The sequence below is a fragment of the Callithrix jacchus genome, chromosome 13, assembly GCF_049354715.1.
Source record: "Callithrix jacchus isolate 240 chromosome 13, calJac240_pri, whole genome shotgun sequence".
NCBI classification, from domain to species: domain Eukaryota; kingdom Metazoa; phylum Chordata; class Mammalia; order Primates; family Cebidae; genus Callithrix; species Callithrix jacchus.
Genome location: NC_133514.1, coordinates 29,929,642 through 29,952,892, shown reverse-complemented (window position 1 = coordinate 29,952,892; position 23,251 = coordinate 29,929,642). Strand labels below are relative to the sequence as shown.

The window sequence follows — 23,251 nt, the reverse complement described above, 5'->3', positions numbered from 1 at the left end:
AAGCTGAGGTGGGAAGATTGCCTGAGCCCAGGAGGTGGAAGTTGCAATGAACTGTGATTGTTGTCCAGCCTGGATGACAGAGTGAGAGCCTGCCTCAAAATAAATAAATAAATAAATAAGCAATCATTACCTCATTATAGAGATAACAATCCCTGGATTAATAGCTGTGTTGTGCATACTCGATATGTAAATTAGACTCCCCATTTCCTAATGTACACTCATGCCAAGAGGCTGGAACTAGGAAAACATCAGTATTCCTTGTGGTTGTAACATGACAACAGAAGCAATCCATAGCCTGAAGGTGACCAGGACACTTGGAAGATGGAGGCACATTTTTCTTGAGGGTAGCTGAAGGCTATAAGCCAAAGGCAGAGGCTGAGGCATCAGTAAGAGCATGCCCAGTGGCTTCTGCATCTGCAGAACCCAGAGTCTTACCTGTAAAGTTACTGAAGGAAGAAAAGCTCTCACCTAATATGCTTTTCCAGTATTTCTGTACTTATCAAACACCTTCCTCTTCTTTTAAGGTTGAGTTCAAGCCATATCTTATAATGCCACTTCTTCCCCCTCTTAAGTCTGCTCACATAATTATCTAAATTACTCATTTGGCACTTGTCATAACTGCTTTATTTTGTTTTGTATGTATTGTTAAAACAAATAAGAAGGAAGCCATTAGTTGGAAGTCGCCTTGGTCACCAGAGCTCTTACATAAGCAAACCAGAACTTAACTTGAAAACATTTCCTGTAATTGACTTTAAAACAAAATGAGCCTCAGCCAGTTACAAGCAGCCAATCAGTCGATTGGTTATACAAATAGAGACCTCACATCAGACCATACTCAAATAAAGCAAACACTTACTTGTAGCCAATCAGGTAATTTTGCTTCCATGTTCAGTCTATAAAAGCTTGCTGCTCATGCTGCTGGAGTAAAGCTCTCTGAACCTAAGTTCTGATCACTGCCCAATTTATGAATCATTCTTTGCTCAAATAAAATACGTTAAATTTGTCTAAAATTTTTCTTTTAACAATTTGGTGTCAGAAGTGAGATCTGAAGGAGCCCTTTGGCAACTCCCAGGAGCACTGAGTGATCTAGCAAAGGTGCACACCAGGTTCATTGTGCCCATTGCTCTTTCACTGCAACTGAAGGTCATGAGTGAGTTCCCTCTTAGTATCCAACTCTACAAATTTACATTTTGAGCTCTCTCTCTAACTGGATTTGAATAAGTATTTAGCCAGACTGGATTCAAAATCAGATTGGATCTGATGATTAACCTTACTGAATCCAGTTAGAAGCCTTGGATAGATGTCTTCTGAAAATGAGTTTTTCTAAGATTCCAAGAGTCTGGGGCTCCATTTTGTGAGACACTAGCTACATTTATGTACAAAACATATGGTTCAAAAACCTATGTATTTTTGGAAAAATAGATTAATCTTACTAAAGACAATGTAATTACAGTGTTAACAGGGAAGTTTAAACTGCCAAGGCAGTTATTAGAAGAAAAAAACAGGTTCCTAAATGCCTCAAAAACAATGGGATATATTTTTAATTGGTATGCTGAGGCTTCTAAAAGACTAAATGAATCAAAGACTGCCTTTCCAAAAGCCTCTTTACAAAAGGAAAATGAGAACTCTTAAGTCTTTTTTTCACAAGTACTCATTAAAAACTTTAGCTATAACCAAGAGTCCACTAAATGGGTCATTCAAGAAAAGTAAAAAAACAAAAACAAAACTTTAGCTTCTAGATTAGTAATGTTCCACTGGCCAGAAATACAGCTCAAATCCAGATATTTTTAATAAATTAATGAGCATTATATATTGAACCTGGCACATGACTCACACAGTTAAAATTTAAACAGCCAACCAGGTTATTGGAGATACAATTAGGGACCTCCCATAGGGCCATATCCAAGTAATGCAAATGATTCATTATACAATACTCAAATACAGCAAATGCCTAGCTATAGTCAATCAAGTAATTTCTCTACCTTGCTTCTGTATTCAGCCTATAAAACTCACTGCTAACACAGCTAGGTAGCACTCTCTGGAGCTCTTCTGGTTTTGAGTGCTGCCAATTCATTAATTGTTCTTTGCTCAAATAAACTATTAAATTTAATTTGTGACCGAACATGGTACCTCATGCCTATAATCCCAGCACTTTGGGAAGCCAAAGCAGGAGGATTGCTTGAGCCCAGGAAGCAGAAGATGCAGTGAGCTATGATCATACCCCTGCACTCTAGCCTGGGCAACAGAGCAAGATCCCATTTCTTAAAAAAATAAAAAAAATAAATGTAATTTGTCTAAAGTAATTTTATAATGGTATGTATGTATGCATGTATCTATTTTAATTTTTGTTCTAGATAATTTATATATTTCAAATAGACAAAAGTTGGTATCGTTTACAGTGTCGTAAGATAAATTGCCTTTGAATGAGAGTTTTCTTCTCTATAGTTTGAAGTCTACATATGTCTAGATATGTCTAGAAAACTTACTACTGTAGAGAATAAAGATTGATGAAATCTTTGGGAGGCTGAGACAGGTGGATCACTAGGTTGAGAGATCGAGACCATCCTGGTCAACATGGTGAAACCCCATCTCTACTAAAAATACAAAAAATTAGCTGGGCGTGGTGGTGTGTGCCTGTAATCCCAGCTACTTGGGAGGCTGAGGCAGGAGAATTGCCTGAACCCAGGAGGCGGGGGTTGCGGTGAGCCGAGATCACGCAATTGCACTCCAGCCTGGGTAACAAGAGCGAAACTCCGTCTCAAAAAAAAAAAAGATTGATGAAATCAAATGAGGGAAGGGGAAGACATGTTTTTTCTTTTTAATTTCTTTAATACTGTCATTCTGGTGGTTGGGAGAGTTTCATATTTTCTTTAGATATCATTAGGTACCAAAGCTCTTACAGAATAACTCTAATGCAATATGAATTCTGCCATTTTGCTAGCACTGATATGGCTCTTGGATTTACTATTCTATTAGCACTATTAATTATATTCATATTGATTTTGTTTCAAATCTTATAAACTGGGGGTGCTTCTGGGGATTTGGGTCCACATTCCATTTTAAGGCTGTATATTCAGTTTTCATAAATTGTACTTGGAAGCCCAATGATTATCCTTGTTCATCTTGTATTATGTTTTCTTTATCTTCTAGACCCCAAGCTAACTGTGCCATCGTTTCTTCTTTTCTGGTCTTCTTTGAGTTCTTGTAAGAGTCAGAGATTTCAAGGCACTTTTATTCCTGAGCCAGTGGCTGCCATCTTGCATCAGTGTTCATGGAAATGGTATTTAAAACCATGAGAGTGAGTAAGGTCACCAATGGGGTGAATGTTCATAGAGCTGAAATGAGATACAAGAACTCCTACTTCCTTCCTCTTTCCCCAACTTTTTTAGGGACGAAGAAAAAGTCATAGGCTGGTAGCAAAGCTGATTCTTTAAGAATTTGGTGCTGCTTTAAGATAAGCACATGTAAGTCCACACTTTGGAGCATGCAGAAATGAGAAATGAGAAAACAATCCAGCAGCTAAATGACAAAAGCCATTGAGAGAAACAAATGCAGCAAATCCTCCAATTACTGCAGCTCAGCCAGCCATGCTGCTCGACTGCCTGTGGCTGTGATTGAGCTTTATATTTTGTTTGTTTTGTGGTGTTCTCATTTTGGAAGGAAGAGAAAAATAACTAGAAAACAAAGTTTTGTCAGTATTTTAGGACAAAAAATAACTTCCAGGCTCTATCCATCAACTTTTGACATTCTTTATTCCTGTCCTAAGAGCTGATGAGTAGAATTAACCTAAAAAGCTACAAGGTCCTGGCTAAATAAAGGTTCAGTTTTATTCATCGAGTTATGCTTCAGAAGGCAGAAGTAGTAGGTAGGTAGGTAGGTAATAGATAGGTAGATAGACAGATGGATAGAGATGTATAGATAGAGTTGTATATACATAAAGGTATATTAAGTATGTATATAAATAAGAAGGATGACATTAACAGGCATTTTCTAGTGAATTAAGAGTTAGCCAGGAAATCTAACCATGACACCTTCAACCCCTCCACCCAGAATCCCAGTTAACCTGGTGTTTACCAGACACTATTGTTGAATCCATGGGAGCAGGACTTTTCAAGTTGGTATATATACACACACACACACACACACACATATACACATACACACAAACACAGACACATAAGTAATAAGTCCTGGTATTAACAGACACTATTCTTAATTTTTCAAATACATATATATTATTGTGATTTAATACACATATATAATCTTGCACATATATAATACATATAAAATATATCGTCCTTAAAAGGCTGTCATTAAAAAACACTATTGTTGATTTTTCAAACATATATACAATATCTCAACTTATTGTGATATAATACACATATCTAAATAATCTCACATATATATTACATATGTAACATGCATAGTAAGGCTGGCATTAATAGACACTATAGAACCACTATAGGGAGCAGGACTTTTCAAGTTCTAAGTGCATGAACCATTTAAACAAAACACTACCCAGCCCTTAGAGGATTAGGCTGTGGGTTTTTAACTTCTTTGTGCCTTTGGCCATGTTGGCAGGTGGTACAACTCCTCTTTAATTATCAACTCCAAGCCATCCAGTTTGCCACAGCCGAAACAACCTTGGCCCTAACAAATGGAAGAATGGTCCCACTTGAGGCAAGTTATCAATGAGGTTGTTAGCAGGAGCTTTCTTTATTAGCTCCTGCCAGAAATTACAGTCAGGATGCTTCGTGAGCTGGAAGAAAGAGTAGAGATCCAGAGGAGCTGTTTTCAAGTCATCTGGAACGGCCCCAGAGAGGCTCCATCTGATTGGCTGGGAAGGTCATACGCCTAGCCCATCACAATATTCAAGAGGCCTGTTAAGCAATTTCTTCCAACCTGGAAGGTTAAGATGCAGCTTGAATGTACTATTTTAACAGCTCCTTTCTTTTTCACCAGCCAGACTACCCCTTGCTTACGTGACTTTTATAAAAGACCCAAGAAACTAACCCCAAAACTATTGTAGAAAAAAAGACAGCATTAAGATTTTTGCCCTTTCATTCTCTTCCTCTTCTGGCCATGCCTCTCCGCTCCTCGGGTCTTCCGCAGCCTGGAGGGAGGGTCTTGCATTTCACTCCACCATTCTCTTTTTATTTTTTATATTTTTCTTTCTCTTCTGGAATGAGAGAGCTGCGTTTTGAAAATCAATTTTAGTTTGGGCTTTTTTTTTTTTTTTAATTAACATTTTGTGTTACGTGACACTGCCAGGCTGGGATTGACTTACCAAATAAACGGACATTAGAAATCCACAGAGTCAGATCGATCTTTAATGAAAACCCAACACAAATTAAAAAGCCACTACTAAGTAGCAAGGGGTTGAAGGCAACTCCAACTAATTGGCACTCATAGCGGTTTCGCTTGCTGCCAAATTCCAGAGAACTGGCTCTCAATGCTGCCCCACCAAATGAGGCCAGTTCTTTACAGGGCTTGTGTTGCTAAGCCGCTAATTAGAGTGATGTGGGATACAGAACACCCCTAACAGAATGGAGTTTCTTCTCGGCATAGATGCTTCCCTGAAACTCGAAGCGTTTTAAATGCCCCCTAAAACTCTCCCTGCCATTTTGTAACTTGCCTCGATCAATGGTGATGAAACTGCTAAGCAGTATCTGTTCTCATTGCATAATGCAATATCCACTTTCTAACAATGGGGGCACTGGACAGGGTGGAAAGATCATTGGAGTTAGAAGTATATTTCATATCAGTGGGTCAGTAGACCATGATTTATGAAGTCCAAGTCTTTTAAAAGATGAAACAGAATAATGCTCTTTGCAAACTTTAAATTCTCAGGGTTTTTTCTAGTCAGTTGATTATTTAGAGCCATTTTTCTTACCCCTAGCTGCACATGAGAATGACCTGGGTGGGGTACTGGTGCCCAACAGATGCCAATCATTCAGAAATTCTGAAGATGGAAACCAGACATCAGAACCCTCCTTTCTCCAATCACCCTAGTTGATTGCAATATGAAGGTGGAATTGAGAACTGTAGTTCCACAGGAATAAAGTTTATTGTTTCAAATGATTTTTATAAACATAGAATGGGAAAAAAAAGTGTTGTGTAAAATATTTTAAAACCCGATCATTAGAATCCCTGTTTAGCCTCATGGCTTTGGATATGTCCATTCACAGAGTAGGTTTGACCTGCAAAATTAATGCTTTTTTCAGAGGTGTGGAGAAAATGATGAAGAGCTGTATCAGTTTGCTGGGGCAGCTATAACAAAGTACCACATATTAGGTGACTTGAACAACAGAAACTTACTTTCTCCCTTCTGAAGGGTAGAAGTCCAAGATCAAGGTGTTTGCAGGGTTGTTTTCTCTGAGGCCTCTCTCCTTGGCATGTAGACGGCCACGTCTTCTTGCATCTTCATGGGATCTTTGTTTTGTGTGTGTGTCTGTGTCCTAATCTCCTCTTCTCAAGGATACCAGTCATGTTTGGATTTGGTCCACACATATGACCTCACTTTACATTAATTACCTTTATAAAGGCCCTATCACCAAACATAGTCACATTCTGAAGTACTGAGAGGTAGGATGCCAATGTATGAATTTGGAGGGGGTCACAATTCAGTCCATAAAAAGCATATTAAAGTAATAGCAGATTTTGTGTGTGTGTGTGTGTGTGTGTGTGTGTGTGTGTGTGTGTGTGGTAAAGTGATGGTTAAGATTTAGTGTCAACCTGATTGGACTGAAGGATGCAAAGTATTGTTCTTGGGTGTGTCTGTGAGGGTGTTGCCAAAGGAGATTAACATTTGAGTCAGTGGACTGGGAGAGACAGACCCACCCTCAATCTGGATGGGCACCATCTAATCAGCTGCCAGCACAGCTAGAATAAAGCAGGCAGAAGAAGGTGGAAGAAGCTGACTTGCTGAGTCTTCCAGCCTTCATCTTTCTCCTGTGCTGGATGCTTCCTGCCCTCAAACATCAGACTCCAAATTCTTCAGCTTTTGGATTCTTGGACCCACACCAGTGGTTTGCCAGGGGCTCTCAGGCCTTTGGCCACAGACTGAAGACTGCACTGTCAGCTTCCCTACTTTTGAGGTTTTGGGATTCAGACTGGCTTCCTTGTGCCTCAGCTTGCAGGCAGCCTATTGTGGGACTTCATCTTGTGACTGTGTGAGTCAGTACTCCTTAATAAACTCCCCTTCGTATATATGCATCTATCCTATTCTGTCCCTCTACAGAATTCTAATACAGGTGGCAGTGGCAGGGAGGTGAAAATTCCTCTTTAAATCAAATTTATTATTTTTTTTAAAGACACTGAGAATAGATTCAAAAGTTGCCTGGGCATGTGTAATGTAAAGATCTTGAACCAGGGCCCATCATGATGGGAAGATTGTGCCAGAGGAAGGAAGTCTTAGGACCCACTGAAACTCTAGTGCTGCAGGTTTCCAGGAGATGCCTTGTAAAGACGTAACGAATCACCTACTCATTTGAACTCTTCAATTGCCTCCATTGTTCAGAATGCACCAGACAGCCTAGATTGCTCTAAGAGCATGACATAATAGACCTTCCCTTCCCAAAAGATCTCTCCTTTCTTGGCTCCTCAAATACTTACAAAATTTATATTCATTTAAAAGGTAAAAAAGTCTGTACAATGTGCGAGGTCTTGGTGCTCTTGAATTGTTGACATCTGTTTAGTTAAAATACTGAAAAATAATTTTTTCACCTTAATAATCCACTCCTTAAAATTGTGATTCCTGAGAAGTATCACCTCATGGGTTTGAATTTTAGTACTGAGTTTAGCTTTTATAACATTGAATATTTCCAGAGATGAGAATGAGGGCAAACATAGTAGCAAAACAGAAGGGGAAATCACAATATCTGTGTGTGCATGTGCATGTGTGTATATGTTCATGTGTGCACATGTGTGTATCATGTGTGCATGTGTGTCGGTGCATACACATGTATATGTGTATGTGTGCACATTTATGCATGTGCATATACATGTGTGGAGGTGTGTACATATATATTGTGTGTATGTGTGTGCACATGTGTGTGCATGCATGCACATATATATGCATATGTACATATGTATGTGTGCACCCACTTGTGTATGTGCATGTGTGTATGTGTTGAGTGTGTATGTATAGGGTGTACAGTTAAGGGAACATAGAACCAAGAAAGCGCAAAATACAAGCTCATGGAGGATGTGATTTACCCGAGTTGTGGATTTAGACCTGTCCAGAAAAATGTGGTATTTTGAGTGTGACGTAGTTTGAATGAATCTCCCAGTTCCTTGACTTATCCTACAACAAGAACAAAGATAATCACCGTTTGTGCAGATTGTATGCCCCAAATCGATTGCTGTGCCATTTCTCTAGCAGAGTAGATTGTTTCTGAGAACATTACATGGGCATAGCACTGTGCAGAGAGCCATGGCCACCACAAAAAGTGAAAGATATACTCAGTGAGCTTGGTGTTTAGTTAGGCAGACAGTGTATACTGTCGAAGATAAAGCTGGACACTAGTGAAAGTGACAAGGATAGCTTCTAGTAGTAGTATGCTATTGCAACAGGAAAAATAGTCCAGCATGAAGTGACTTCAATTGTGATTTGTGCAAAGTTGACCAGGCATTTTAAAAAGAGAAGGAAGGACTGGGGAGGGAGACAGGGTGTTTCTCAATAGAGTCAAGGAAGTGAAAAATTACAAAAGGTAGGAGAGGGGGTTGGTTCACATGAAACCTGTCTGGGGTTACTCACTGACTCTGATTGAAGTTAGGCTCTCATCCTTCCAAAAAGCCTGGGAGACAGGGGCCCTACCTTCAGGTAATGGCTGCAACCAATAGTAAATTCCTTTGACAGCCTCAAGTCTTCTCAGGTAGTCACATTAAGGATCTGGGGCCATCTTAGGGACGAGGCTTTGAACTGTCAAAAATTATGTTCGTGCTTGTTCAAGTCTATAGGTCAAAGTTGAGGTCTAGTAAAGAAGAGAGCTTAGAGGAGCCTGGTTATGGTGTGGTCAAAGAGTGTTTCTCAATACGCAAGTTCAAAGATAAGCAACGCCATGAAACTTACAGAGCAATGCAAAGGCTATCATGGGGTTATGATATCCGAATGCCCGTGGAGTGCCCCAAAGGAAAAAACATCCAGTCCTTTCAGAACCAAAGGCTGCAGTGAGAGATGTGAATTTGGAGCCATCCCTGTGGATTGGACTCAGGACAAGGAAAACAGGGAAGAGAAATTTTGAGAATGAAAGGACTGGGATAGTTCTCGTAATGAGTCAGGCACAGCCATTTCCATTTGTTTGTTGTTCACTGATTTGCATTGATCAGATTTCAAATTCAGGAGAAAAGCACTGAACACATTTGAAATAAAATGTAAGTCAAATTTTAGTCCATCTCTCAGTTTTGAACTGGTCTTTCTTTCAGTCTCATTCCTACTCTAAACAAAAAGGCAAACACACATATGACTTCACGACCAGCTCACACTATGATTACTGTCAGTGGGAAACTAGATCTTAGCTAGGGGCATGGTAATTTAAAAGGGTTCAGCTTGGCCCACAATACAAACTGGTCATTACAGAACATGTGAGACCTGACCCTCCTTCACCAACCTGCCCAGTGTGGCTAAAATTGGCATCCTGAATTAGAAATTGCTCAGGAGAGAAAACACATCATGTGCTGAGGGGCTTTCAAAACTCTTTTCTTGGTCCAAAAGGAAACTAGGCCAAAAACAGCAACTAGAGTAGACTCAAGTTTATAAAAGCTATCTAGATTCTACCACAGGAATGTGAAGAAAACTTAGGTCTTTCTTTTCCTTTTTTTTCTTTTTTTTGAGACAGGGTCTTATTCTGTCACCCATACTGGAGTGCAGTGGCACAATCTTGTCTCACTGCAACCTTGACCACCCGGATTCAGGTGATCCTCCCACCTCAGCCTCCAGAGTAGTTGGGACCACAGACATGTACCACTATGTACTAATAATTTTTATATCTTTTTTAGGGATGAGGTTTCACCATATTGAGCAGGCTGATCTCGAACTCCTGTGCTCAAGTGATCTACCTGCCTCAGCCTCCCAAAGTGCTAGGATTACAGGGGTGAGCCACTGTGCCCGCCCATTAGGTCTTTCATAAGCCCTATCTTTTTACCTAATTTGCTTTTTAAAAAGAAGTTGCTGTCATGCTTGGGTTACTGTCTCTTTTCTACTATTTTTTTTTTTAAATTCAGTTACTTCAAAATAAAAGCCAAGAATGTGGGATGCCATAGGATGGCTTCTTAAACGAGGAAGACTTTTCTCAATATCCTGCCCCAGGCTGCAATATAAATGGTACAATACTAACCTGCTCTTTGGGCTTGGGAATATGTGAGCACATGGGGCATGATTTGATTTCCCTTTCTCACTCTGAGACCCATGTCCCCGTTCATCTACCTGGTAGGCAGCGAGCCTTTGTGCAAACTACTTGCTCTCACACAGACCTCAGGCTATTACTACCCTGTCTTTTGTTCTTGTTGTTAGTAGTAGGAAAAATGCATCCTTGCAAATGGTTAAGTCTACTATTGTAAGTAAACCAAGATAATTGCATGGCTTTGGGTGAGTGGCTGAATAGCTTTCCTTGTTCATAGCTCCACTGGGTAGGCAGCAGAAGAGAATGACAGTGAACTTGAAATATGAGTGAGACTTCTCCTTACCCAACTCCATGCTTTGTCCTCCTACTCTTCCTGCTCCTCCTGTTGGAAACATATCCAGTTGGATGCAGCATTCAGGACCCTAATGAATATTCCCTTCTAGAATTGCCACCTTCACCTGGCTGTTTTACCTCCCTGGCAATAAAACCATCATGAAGAAACCTGCATCATGCCACAGTCTTGAGGGTGTACTCTGTCCTGGCTTTCCATCAGGAGGATCAAAGGGTAGTGGCAACAGATGACTCATGAACTGGCTAGACAACTTCAGTATGTAAATTTGGTGACATCTGCACACATGCCAAGGGATCTGGCAGCAAAGATCACAGGCCCAGGATAATGGGGCTATTGTGATTGCACACCAGCCTTTTTCCCTAGGGAACACAGACCCAGGGTTATCTTGCGAGATTTCAAGGGAAGCGCAAACTCTGAAGTTTTATGTGAGATGTTCTGATTTTCCAAGGTTGGCTTAATTTCCTGAAACATTGCAAGAGCCAAACAAATTACGTCTGAGAGCCACCTTTATCCTCAGGCTGCCAACCTCTGCCATGCTCATGACTGCTATCTTGAGAGGGTCTAACACCTCCTGTTTGCATGGGAATTAACATGCCATTTAGTGTGAATGCCTACCTGGTTGCTTTCATACATTAAAAATGCAATATATATCTTCTTCCCAGTGTGTAGTAAAAAAAAAAAAAATGCAACACAGAGTTACAGATACTGGTGATTAGCTACGTGTTTTGTTTTGCTTCGTTTTGTTTCAAAGATAGGATCTTGTTCTGTCACCCAGGCCGGGGTACAGTGTGTAATTCTGGCTCACTGTAGCCTCAATCTCCTGGGATCAAGCAATCCCACCTCCTCAGCATCCCAAATAGCTAAGACTACAGCCATGTCCCGCCACATGTAGCTAACAAACAATGTTTAGGAGCCACCTGTATCCTCATGGCTCCCAATGTAAAACCTCTTTTACTTTTCATTTTTATTTTTTGAAGAGATCAGGTCTTGCTATGTTGCCCAGGCTAGTTTCATACTCCTGGCCTCAAGGAGTATGATCCTCCTGCCTCAGCCTCCCAAAGTGCTGGGATTGTAGGCATAAGCCACCATACCCAGTCTTTAGCTAGGTTTTTTGTTTCTTTGTTTGTAAGAGATGGCATGCTCAGACACGCATTCATCACACAAATGCTGCATGTTGACTCTGCCTGGGGCTGACTCCAGCTGCCTCCCAGAGGAAAGGTCTCTCCTTCAAAATCAAAGCCAAAGATACTGTTAAGGCAGAAAAAGAATCTTGAAAAAATGTTACTTTTGCATTTACATGATAAATAATATTTGAGGACCAGAAATTGTAGAATTGGCAGTACCACAGCAAAGGACTATCTGGGAAATATTTTACTGATGCTAAAAGAAGAGAAGGTTTCAGTGGAGAATAGCTGAAGGGAGGGATAGGACAGGTCGTACATCTCCAGCCCCTCTTTTCTCCCTCTGCTGGTGAAGGATGGGCAGGAATAGTTAACGAGGTACCAGGCTAGCTTTTCCAAATGGAGAAGACTTGGGAGTAAATTGTGGTGTGAGCATGATGGAAAAACTCACATTCAACCAAGAAATCAGCAAGGATAACATATTATATGGGAATTATAGAAAACTGTTAATTTTCATGTTCTCTCTTTGCCTTGCTAGACGTTTTCTCCTGTCTCTTGCCCTTTCTTCAAGCCTCCTACACACTTGGCATCATGCTGCTCTCTGGCTGCCAAGACTACCTTCCTCTCCCGCCTTGATTCACATGCCAATACACTGGGCCTGTGTCAAAATTTCCACTGCCTCTGGCACAATGCAAGCTTGCTCTAATTATCCAATTACAATAGAGGGGAGGTAGGGGTCACATCAACTTCTAGAGAAATGCTGTCCAATAGAAATATTAGGCAAACCAGAAATGTGAGCTACAAGTAAAATTTTAAATTTCCTACTAGCTACATTTTAACAAGTAAAAAGAAAAAGTAAAATTATTTTTAATAATAGATTTTATTGAACTCAATATACCCAACATATTATCACTTTAGGACATCAGTCGTTTTCAAAAGTTATTAATATGATACTTTATATTCTGTTTTCTTTGTACTCAGTCTGTAAAATCCAGTGTATACTTTATACTTACAGCACATCTCAATTTAAACTAGCTACATTTAAGGTGATCACAATCTTTATGTGGCTAGTGACTACTGTTTGGATAGCACAAACATTTCCCTAATATGGGATAGTATTTAAATTCCCGCCTCCTTGGCTGGGCACAGTGGCTCATGCCTGTAATCTCAGCACTTTGGGAGATAGAAGTGGGTGGTTCATTTGAGGTCAGGCATTTGAGACCAGTCTGATCAACATGATGAAACTCTGTCTCTATTAAAAATATGAAAAATTAGCCAGGCATGGTGGTGGGTGCCTGTAGTCCCAGCTACTTGGGAGACTGAGGCAGGAGAATCATTTGAACCCAGGAGGCAGAGGTTGCAGTAGGCCGAGATTGCGCTGTTGCACTCCACCCTGGGCGACAGAGCGAGACTCTGTCTCAAAAAAACAAAAGCAAAAACAAAAACTAAATTCCCACCTCCAAGTCTTTGTCGATCATATAATGCAAAAGTGCCTACTATCCTACGATAATATATTTGAATAAATTAAAATGGTCTATTGACTCTTACAGAGTCAAAGGCAACTAGGCTAAATGAAAAATTCTGTATTTAGGCCCACAAAAGTCAGTTGTATAAATACAGAATGAGGAAGACTGGCTTAGGAGTCCCTGTGGGGGGAAAACATCTGTTTTTAAGTTAAGCGTGCTCTTGGAAGAGCTGCACTGTGATAGGATTTTTTTAAATGGATGCAATCAATGTAGTAACCCAGAACACAAGAAATAATTGGTCAGATCCAGAGCTGGATTTAGGGATGTCTCTACCATGCAAGTGCTCAGAAATCCAAACTATAAGATGCTCCATTTCATTATATGTAAAAAGAGAGGGAAAAAATGTCATTTTCTTGAATTCTTGGTTGAATGTGATACTTTCTGATATGCTCATTGCAGTGAAGGCTGAGTCTCTGAGGATATATTTGAGTTATAGTTGAGGGTCACTAAATGGCTTACAAGGAGGTGGGTGCAGTTATCTATAGTAGAATTAATGTTTGCTAGTAAGTTATGCGGGACTGAGCGAGAGCTGAACTGATTGGAGCAGTAGAGAAGAGGACCAGAGCCTCCGTGAGCCAGTCTTCCCTGCTTGACCCCAAGTCACAGTTAGGCAAATATTGAGAGCATATCCATTTGAAGGAATATAAAATTATTAACTAATGACTATTAATTATTAACTTCCTAGGGCACACAAAGTGTCCTTATCAGGCCATATCAAGAGAAGTGAGCTGAATCTTAAATATAATATTTCAAGATAGTCTTTGGCAAATGTGAGCTTCTGATGAGTGAGGGAGAAGGCTGAGAGGAACGAGGGAACTGGTAAGATCCAGAGCTGGAGTAAGGAGTGCGTCTGCCATGAAGGTATCCAGGGATCCAAACTATAAGATGTTCAATATCACTGGATGTGTAAGGAAAGGGAGAAAATGTCATTTACCAGAATTCTTGGTTCAGTGTGATACCTCATTGCAGTGATGAGCGTATGGTCAATTACCTCCCATGTGAGTTTGAAGTACAACTGACATCCAACCTAAGAGAGTCCTCTAAGAGAGAGAACTAAGAATATTCAGAAGATTCTCATGTAAATGGTGGAGCAGATTTATCCTGATCTCTGATTCTCCAGACAGCAACTGGGTATCCAACAATTCAATTTAATTCTGACACTATCTGGAGTTAGCCTCAGATCCCACAAATTGAAGGGGCTCAGTCCCACAGACTGCTCTCCCTAAAGACATCAGTTATAAGTGACCTGGGTTCCAGGTCACTCAAATTTCTGTCTGACTTTGCTACAAATTCCAGGATTTGTAGCATGCTACCTGCTCCCTTCCCCATGCCACATTTCCTTAATATGCTAGAACAACTCAGAACTCAGGAAAATGCCACACTTAGAACTATAGTTTATTGAGAATGAACAGCCAGATGAAGAGGTGCATTAGGTGAAGTCCAACAATGCCCTGAGCGTGAGAGCCTCTGCCTCTTTGGAGCTGAGGCGTGCCTCTCTCCTGGCATGTGGATGTGTTTACCAACACGGAAGCTCCCATTTAGATTTTACCAAGGTTTCATTACATAGGCTTGATGGATTAACTCATTGACCATTGGTGATTGAATTCAATCTCCACTGCCTCTTCCCTCCCCATAGGTTGGGGACAAAAGCTGAAATTTCTAACCCTCAAATAATGGCGTTATGTTTGACTAACCCCATCCTGAAGCTATCTAGGGGTTCCACTCTGGGGGTTCATCTCATTAGCTTGAACTCAGATTTGATAGAAAGGGGCTCTCATTACAAATAAGAAAAGACACTCCTATCTCTCAGGAAGAAGTACCCAGGGTTTTTGTTTTGGTTTGGTTTTAGAACCTCTGTGCTAGGAACCAGAGACAAACACTAGATATATTTCTTATTATGCCACAACTGTATTATCCCCAGCATGGATTAATAGTGGAAGTTGCAAGAAAGCAAGTTTTAATTAAACATCAGAAAGAACTTCCTCAAAATTAGAGAGTCCCATCAGTTAAAGGTTGGTTTTGTCCCTTGGGTAGTGAGACAATGAGCGCCCTTCTCTCCAGATACATGCAGAAAAGGGCTAAGCTGGTCAGGGTTGTAGAGATTCTCATTTAAAAAAAAAATAGTTAAACCCAAATACCTTTAAGATATTCCCAGCTGGATATGGTGGCTCGTGCCTGTGATCCTATCACTTTGGGAGGCCAAGACAGGCAGATTGCTTGAGCCCAGGAGTTAGAGACCAGTTTGGGCAATATGGTGAAAAGCCATCTCTGCAAAAAAGATAAAAATTAGCTAGACATGGCGGTACACACCGGTAGTCCCAGCTACTTAGGAGACAGAGGCGGGAGGGGTGCTTGAGCCCAGAAAGTTGAGGCTGCAGTGAGCCAAGATCACATCATTACACTCAGCCTGGGCAACAGAGCAAGACCCTGTCTCAAAAAATGAAAAAAAATTTAGAAAAACCCAACTTACCAACTTCAATATTCTAAACTAAAAACAAAGAATCAAAGGGTTAGGATTTATATTTTAAAAGAACAATTCTTTTAAAATGTCAAAGTAGATATAGATCACGGGAGAAATTTCAGGTTTTTCAGGTACCTTGCCAAATATCAGAATGACTCCTGCGGCTGTCCTTAGGCAGGCAGAGGAGAAAACACCCGGGAATCTGCATTTCCGCTCAACACCACTGCTATTGCTCCACCAGCACAGTCCCCACACCCGACTTTGCAAACTTGTGCACACATTCCTCTCAAAGAAAGAGGTAAATCTGGGGGAACTGTGAGGGTTGGCCCAGAAAATCTGACTAGTAGGAAAAAAAGGAGTGTAGAGAATCTTCCTCAAAGTGCAAACTTACTATTCAATGCCTCTTTGGAAAACCCCTTAAATTAATTGAGTCAGAAGGTATAATCATTGCTGTTTGTGTAGCCACAGATTCCTTTCCAAGAATGCATATAATTACAACTGGGAAAATTAAAAATCAGGTTTCCTTCTAAATTTGTTGCTAAATATATTGGATTATTGGGCCCACAAGTCACCAATCTTGAATCAGCTCCATTTTGAGAGTACAGAAATAGTGAAATTGTTCTTATAGAGGCAGGCTGACAGTATTGCTGCTATGGGCATCCAGCACAGAAAGTACACAGTAATACAGCTAGTCTAGAAGAATGACTTACTTGATGAAACAAAAGATCTCTATAATTCAAACCCAATCATCACTGCTCTGACCTCATCTTACTCAACTTCTAAATAGCATTTGATCTAGCGAACCACATCCCATTTCTTGAATTATTAGGTGCTCTAGACTTCCTGAATACCACACTCTTTGTGATCGTTATATTCTTGTTCCCAGAGATTCACGGATTATCCCTGTGAGAGAATTGCCCCTCCCCTCAACCACAAGCTGGATCATGAAAAGTGAATGCAAGTGACATATGCTGTGTCCCAGGAGAGTATTTTAGGGTCCTTGCCTGGTTCTGCCATCTCTCTTTTGCCTCCCCTGCAGACTGTTCTGATGGGCATGTCTCTTTCAGTCTGGGTCTGGAAAGGAGATGTGAAATAGACTCACAGTAGGACTGCAGCCACCATGTAACTCGAGTGAGAAATATACCTTTTTTCTCAGAAGGTACTGAGTTACAGGGACTGTTTGTTGCTGTGTATAATAAAATCTGAATAATGCACACTCCCTTTCCTCTAACTTCAGTATTCTTTACTGAGCTCATTCTTCCTGTCTGAGTTTTTAAGGTGGTCATACCTTCCACTAGCTCATCTCTCTCCCTGCATGAGCTCATCCAGTCCTGGGATTTTAAAGTCAGCCTCTGTGCCCAAATGTCTCAATCCCTGCTTTCTCCACCAAGCTCCAAATTGGTGTTTGACAAACTACAGCTCCACTGTGGCCTGGTGTCTGTTTCTTTATGGCCCAAGAGCTAAGAAAGGTCTTTGTACTTTTAAAGGATAGGGAAAAAAATCAAAGAAGAGTGTATAACGGGACTCTATGACCCTGACAGAAAAAGTTTGACTACCTCTAGTCTACACGCATATATAACTCAACTATAATGTGTCCCAACTGAAATTTTTGAAGTTCTCCTGCCAAAATTTTTTTCTGCCTCACTCTTCTCCATTTCAGCAAATGGCATTTCTATCTGCCAGCTGTCTAAATATAAAAATCTAGAAGTCCGGCATTGATCCTCTCTTTTATATCTTTTACCCAACCTATCAGCCCATTCTTTGGTTCCGCTCTGAAATACACTCTGAATCAGGACAGTCACTGCTCACCACTTTCACTGTTAAAATCCTGGTCCAGGCTGCCATCATCTCTTATCTGGAACCACAAGATTCACTTGGGGTCCTGCTCCCCTACCCCCATTTATTCTCATTTATGACAATAGCTCAATTTCTCAGAGATTACTCTGAGACCCCATGACTTGCTGCTAAATGACCTTCAGGGGCTTCCCATTCTTCCATGGCCTCTCCCTGATCTCACCACTGCTCTTGCCTCTCCACCCAAACCTCCTAGCACGCACCGCTTATTCTCTCCCCTAGAGCCACTCTGGTCCACTTTTTATCCCTCAAACACACCAAGACTGTGCCCAGCTCAGGCCTTTGCTCTTTCCTTCTGTCTGGATTAGTCTCCCCCTAGACATTCACACGGCTGCTCCATGTCATTAGGGCTTGCTTCAAATGTTCTCTCTTCAGACAGCCCTTCACTGCCTCTGCAACAAAATTGAAACTGGTGAAGTAAAACAGAACATCCTTCATCACTTCTTTCTTTTACTGGCCCAAATATTCAGGTCTCAGTCCACTTTTGCTTTAGCCATCGGAACTGGCATTGTCACTGGAGGAACCTTCTCAGAACCTAGAAGTTGCATTTGAAGATTCCAGTTACATGCCTCTATGACCTAGAGAGCAGCAATTGATGTACTGATGTTGCTTAAGCTATGAAAAAGGTGCGGAAGCCCCAGAATCTGGATGTGGCTTTGATGAACAAAGAAAATACTACATCTATTTGGAGCAAAGTGAGAGGTGAGCTGGGTGGGACAAAGCAGTGTGGCAACCAGGATAATATCTTTCTGTTAGAAATGAAAATCTGAATCCAGGGGATAATTTGAAAAGTCAATAAGATGCAGTTTTCTGAGAAGAAGCCTAATCCCTACTCCTAAGCACCACTACGCAAGACCAAACAGCCTTCCATCCAGGACACAGAGGCAACTCTCCATGGCTTTAATTTACAGGACTCAGGAATTCCTGCATTCTCTTCCTTATCTGCCACTGATACCAGAAAGCTCCTTTTATCTTATGATACTGGTTCCCGTGAAGTTGCAAATCCTCTTGGATAAAGAAACTCTCAAAGACATTTAGAAGGACATGAAGAGATACTTTTCAGAAGACATACATGTGGCCAAGAAGCATATGAAAAAAAGCTCAGCATTACTGACCATTATAGAAATGCAGACCAAAACCACAGCGAGATACCATCTCACACTAGTCAGAATGGCTATTATGAAAACAACAGATGCTGGCGAGGTTGCAGAGAAAAGAAGATGCTTATGCACTGTTGGTGGGAGTGTAAATTAGTTCACTCATTGTGGAGAGCAATATGGTAATTCTTCAAAAAGCCAAAAACAGAAATACTATTTGACCTAGCAATCCCATTACTGGTATGCACCTAAAGGAATATAAATCTTTCTACCATAAAGATACAGACATGCATATGTTCGCTGCAGCACTATTCACAATAACAAAGACATGGAATCAATCTAACTGCCCATCAATGATAGACTGGATGAAGAAAATGAGGTACATGTACACCATGGAATACTATGCAGCCATAAGAAAGAACGAGATTGTGTCCTTTGTGGGAACATGGTTACAGTTGGATGCCATTATGCTTAGCAAACTAATGCAGGAACAGAAAACCAAATATTTTGTGTTCTCACTTATAAGCAGGAACTAAATGATGAGAACACATGGACACAAAGAGGGGAACAACACACACTGGGGCCTACTTGAGGGTGGAGGGTGGGAGGAGGGAGTCAGTCAGAAAAAGTAACTCTTGGATGCGAGGCTTAGTACCCGGGTGATGAAATAATCTGTACAACAAACACTCATGACACTACTTTACCTATATAACAAACCTGCACGGGTATGTCTGAGCCTAAAAGTTTTTTAAAAATTACATTTAAAAATACATTTGGAAAAAAGAAGGCAATTAACTTTTGTTAAATACACAGTATGTGAGAAGTCCTGTATTCAAAACTTGTATTAGCTTATTTCATCCTTACAATCCCAGCATCCCTGTTTTACAAATAAGAAACAGCAGCTCAGGGAGATAGATAAAATTGCCAATGGCCAAACAATAGTAATTGGCTTCCAGAATCAGAACTCAGTCTGCAGGCATCCTAAGCCATTGTTCTTTCTGCTCTATGATTGGCCCCCTGTTTTGTCATAGATACTTGGGTTAGAATAAAAGGTTATAAGGGGGAGGAAAGGGCAGGAGATTCACAGACACCTTCACAGTGAATACTGTGGGTCCAGGATAAAGCAGGAAACTGGGCACATGGATTTAGAATCCTAGAAGAATCAAACTGAAAAGGACTTAAGGTACCACATGGCCCAACCAAGCCAACTTCACATGCAATAAAAATGAGCTTCAGAGAAGGGAAGTGACCTTTCTAAGTGAAAAAATAATAATTTAGACATTTTACTAGTAAGCTCTTACTAGATTATACTATGATTACAAACAATGCTAGACCCCAGATCTCAGTAGCTTACAGTAACAAAGATTTGTTTCTCGTGTGTGTTACATGTCAGCTGTGGATTGGCTGTAGACAGCAGGTCTGCACAAAAGCAAGTCGGCTGTGGGTCTGTTCTACATGTCCTCTTCTGGAGTCCAGGCTGAAGGAGCAGGCTGTATTTGGACATAATATTCTCATGGCAGAGGAAAAAAGTGGGGGAACTAGTAGAAACACGGTGGCTTTTAAAGCTTCTGCTCAGACAGGGCATCACGTTGCATCTGCTCATATCCCATCAACAAAGCAAGTTGCAGGGCTAAGTTCAACATCAGCTGGGGCAGGGAATAGATGTTTCTCCCACGGGAGAGCACAGCAAGTCACGTAGCAATGTGGGGGTGGGGGTGGGGGTGTCTAATCTTTGAAGAAAGGGGGAGTGAATAATTGGGAACAACAACACCATGTACCACTGATGTTCATTTGTGTTTAGTTCATACTGAATTTTGCCTTCCCCAGGGAAGATAGTATCCAACTATTGCATTCTTAGCCTCAGAAGAGATTGTGTTGCCGAGACAAAGACAGAGTTTTCTAGTTTTGATTTTGCAAAGCCTAAGTTAGCAATGTCTCTGGAGAGGGAGAAAGAGATGTGAGTACCTGGAGAGAGAAAAGGGGAAATGCTATAGCAACAGAGGAGAAAGATTTTATCCCTCAAGCTTAGAAAAGGAACAGGATTTTTCGGTGGGGGAGGTCCCAAGAATTGCAAGATTTAGCTAAACCTTTCTTAACCATGAGGGATGCCAGACCTCACAAGAGCATGCTTCTGAGGTGTCCTTGAAGAGGCCAAAGATGCCAGCCTTGATGAGAAGCCCAGGTGGGTGCAGGCTCTGTTCTCCATGGCCCTCTCCAAAGAATCCGTCTCCAAAGGTTTTAGATGGTGTGAGATTCCAGAGACCTTCCCCAAACCCAGGGATTCGAGGGCAGAGGCAGAAACATCACAACATTAAAGTTCCTGCCAAACCAGTTGCACAGGGAGCAGAATAAATCTGACTAAGGAAATAAGTGAGACATTTCTTTCATCTTATGCTGCGGAGCAAAATTCATTCAATGACATCTCACAGCTTAGTAAGGGACAAGACAATTCTTTAGATTTTCATTGAAACAATGAAATTGTTCATCATTCCCCATGCCAAGCCCTTTGTATTGGTTTGCTGAGTTGCCATAATGAAGTACCACACACTAGGTGACCTACACAACAGAAATGTATTGTCTCACAGTTCTGAAGGTGAAAGTCGTAGATGAAGGTGTTGGCAGAGCCATACTCTCTCTGAAGGCAGCAGGGATGAACCTGTTCTGGGCCTCTCTACTTGCTTCTACTAGTTTCTTGGCTTGTAGCAGCATGACTCCAGTCTTCATACAGTGTTTTTCTTCTTTCTGTGCATGTGTGTCCAAGTTTTCCCTATTTATAAGGACACAACTTCTATTACGGTTCCATCCTACTCTGGTGTGACTTCATCTTAACTAATTCTATCTGCAATGGTCCTCTTTCAAAATAAGGTCACATTCACGGGGGTTAGGACTTCCTTTTATCTTTTTTTAAGATGGGGATCTCACTCCCAAAAAACAGTGTCACCCAGGCTGCTCAGGCTGGAGTGCAGTGGCACAATCTCAGCTCACAGCCACCTCCACCTCCTGGGCTCAAGTGCCCCTCCTGCCTCAGCCTCCCAAACAACTGGAATCACAGGGGTGCACCACCACGCCCAGCTAGTTTTTCTATTTTTTTTCTAGAGACAGGGTTTCACCATGTTGCCCAGGCTGGCCTTGAACTCCTGGGCTCAAGTGATCCACCTGCCTCACCCTCCCAAAGTCCTGGGACTACAGGAATGAGCCACCACACCCAGCCCAGGTTAGGACTTCAATGTATAAATTTGGGGGGACAAAATTAAATGCATAGTGCCTCCTGTGAGGTAGTGTGGTATGTTGCCACTGAGATAGTCCTGGACTTTGAGCTCATGGGGCCATCCATCTAGGAGAAGGCAAACACTGAGTCCATCAGTGTGAGTGTGAGGCAGGTTCCTCCATCTTTACCACTTCATTCTCCTGTCCCATGGCCATACTGAGGTACAGTCTTCTGGTTAGACGAGTGTCAGAAACACTCTTGAGAGCCTTAGTAAACTGCGGCAGTCTTTGACGGTGTACATACCCACCCCATCAGTCTGCTGAAAGAACCAACAACCATTCCCCTTGTGAGGTGGCCTTGGCTAAAAATGCATCCCATAGGAAACCTCTCAGAACAACGAAGTTAGCGTGTTAGTTGTTCTGTCAAGTTAATTGGGCAACAGATGTAGTACTCCCAAAAGCAAAAGAAAGCTAGCAAACCAGTATGCTGATAGCCCCAGATGCTCTTCTGCTGCCCTGGAAGGAGTCAAGGCAGCCAGAGGACTGCTCATTGCATCTTCATGGCTTTTAAGACATCTGTCGTGCTGTGAGATATTAATTCCCCCACTTAAACTCATTCTATACCAAATACATCCACACAGGAGGCCCCCTGCTGCAGTGAATTACCACCTCCAACTCTGTTCCACTACCTTTCTGATCCTTGTAAAGAGAGAAGCAGCTTCCTTGTGTGGGTTAAAAAGTTAATGAAACCTAATAAGTCCTCAAACCCTGAAATTGAGAAGAAGGTACAGTTCGGATAAGCTGGAGAAGGATGATTCCAGTACATTTTATGAACAATTTCCCACCTTGAGTCTTACGTATGCCAAAAGGCATTTTTTTTTTTTTAAATACAAGGAGAGGCTCTGGGGCCAGCTGATTTATGCAGAATCTGGAATTAGACAGCTGTTTTCAGCATCCATAACTTTGTCTTGTATCTGCCACTTTCTTTTAAAAAAAATTTAGAACTTTACATACATTACATATATACAGATTTTTATATGTCGATCATGTCTCAACAAAGTGGTTTTGAAAAAAATTGATATTAATATTGGTATTAATATAAAATAAATATTTAATTACATTAATGTCATTGTATTGATAATTAGCAATGTTACGAATTCCATGAGCAATGACTTCCACTTGGTCTAGGCGGTCTTGAGATTGTGTGAGTTTTCTTTTTTTTCTCTGTTTTAAATTTAAGATGGAGTTTTTGTGTCTATTTTTTTTTTATGTTTTGGATGGGTTTCAGAA

At 41.1% G+C, this 23,251-nt stretch overlaps 1 long non-coding RNA gene and 1 pseudogene across 1 annotated transcript in view; one reads left to right on the top strand and one right to left on the bottom strand.

The window, feature by feature from the left end:
- The window catches only part of LOC118146778 (uncharacterized), a 292,952-nt gene that overhangs the window by 247,586 nt on the left and 22,115 nt on the right, over window positions 1-23,251 (top strand). The gene's annotated exons all lie outside the window — the stretch shown is intronic.
- LOC108587928 (ubiquitin-conjugating enzyme E2 variant 1-like) lies at window positions 2,837-21,463 on the bottom strand (annotated as a pseudogene).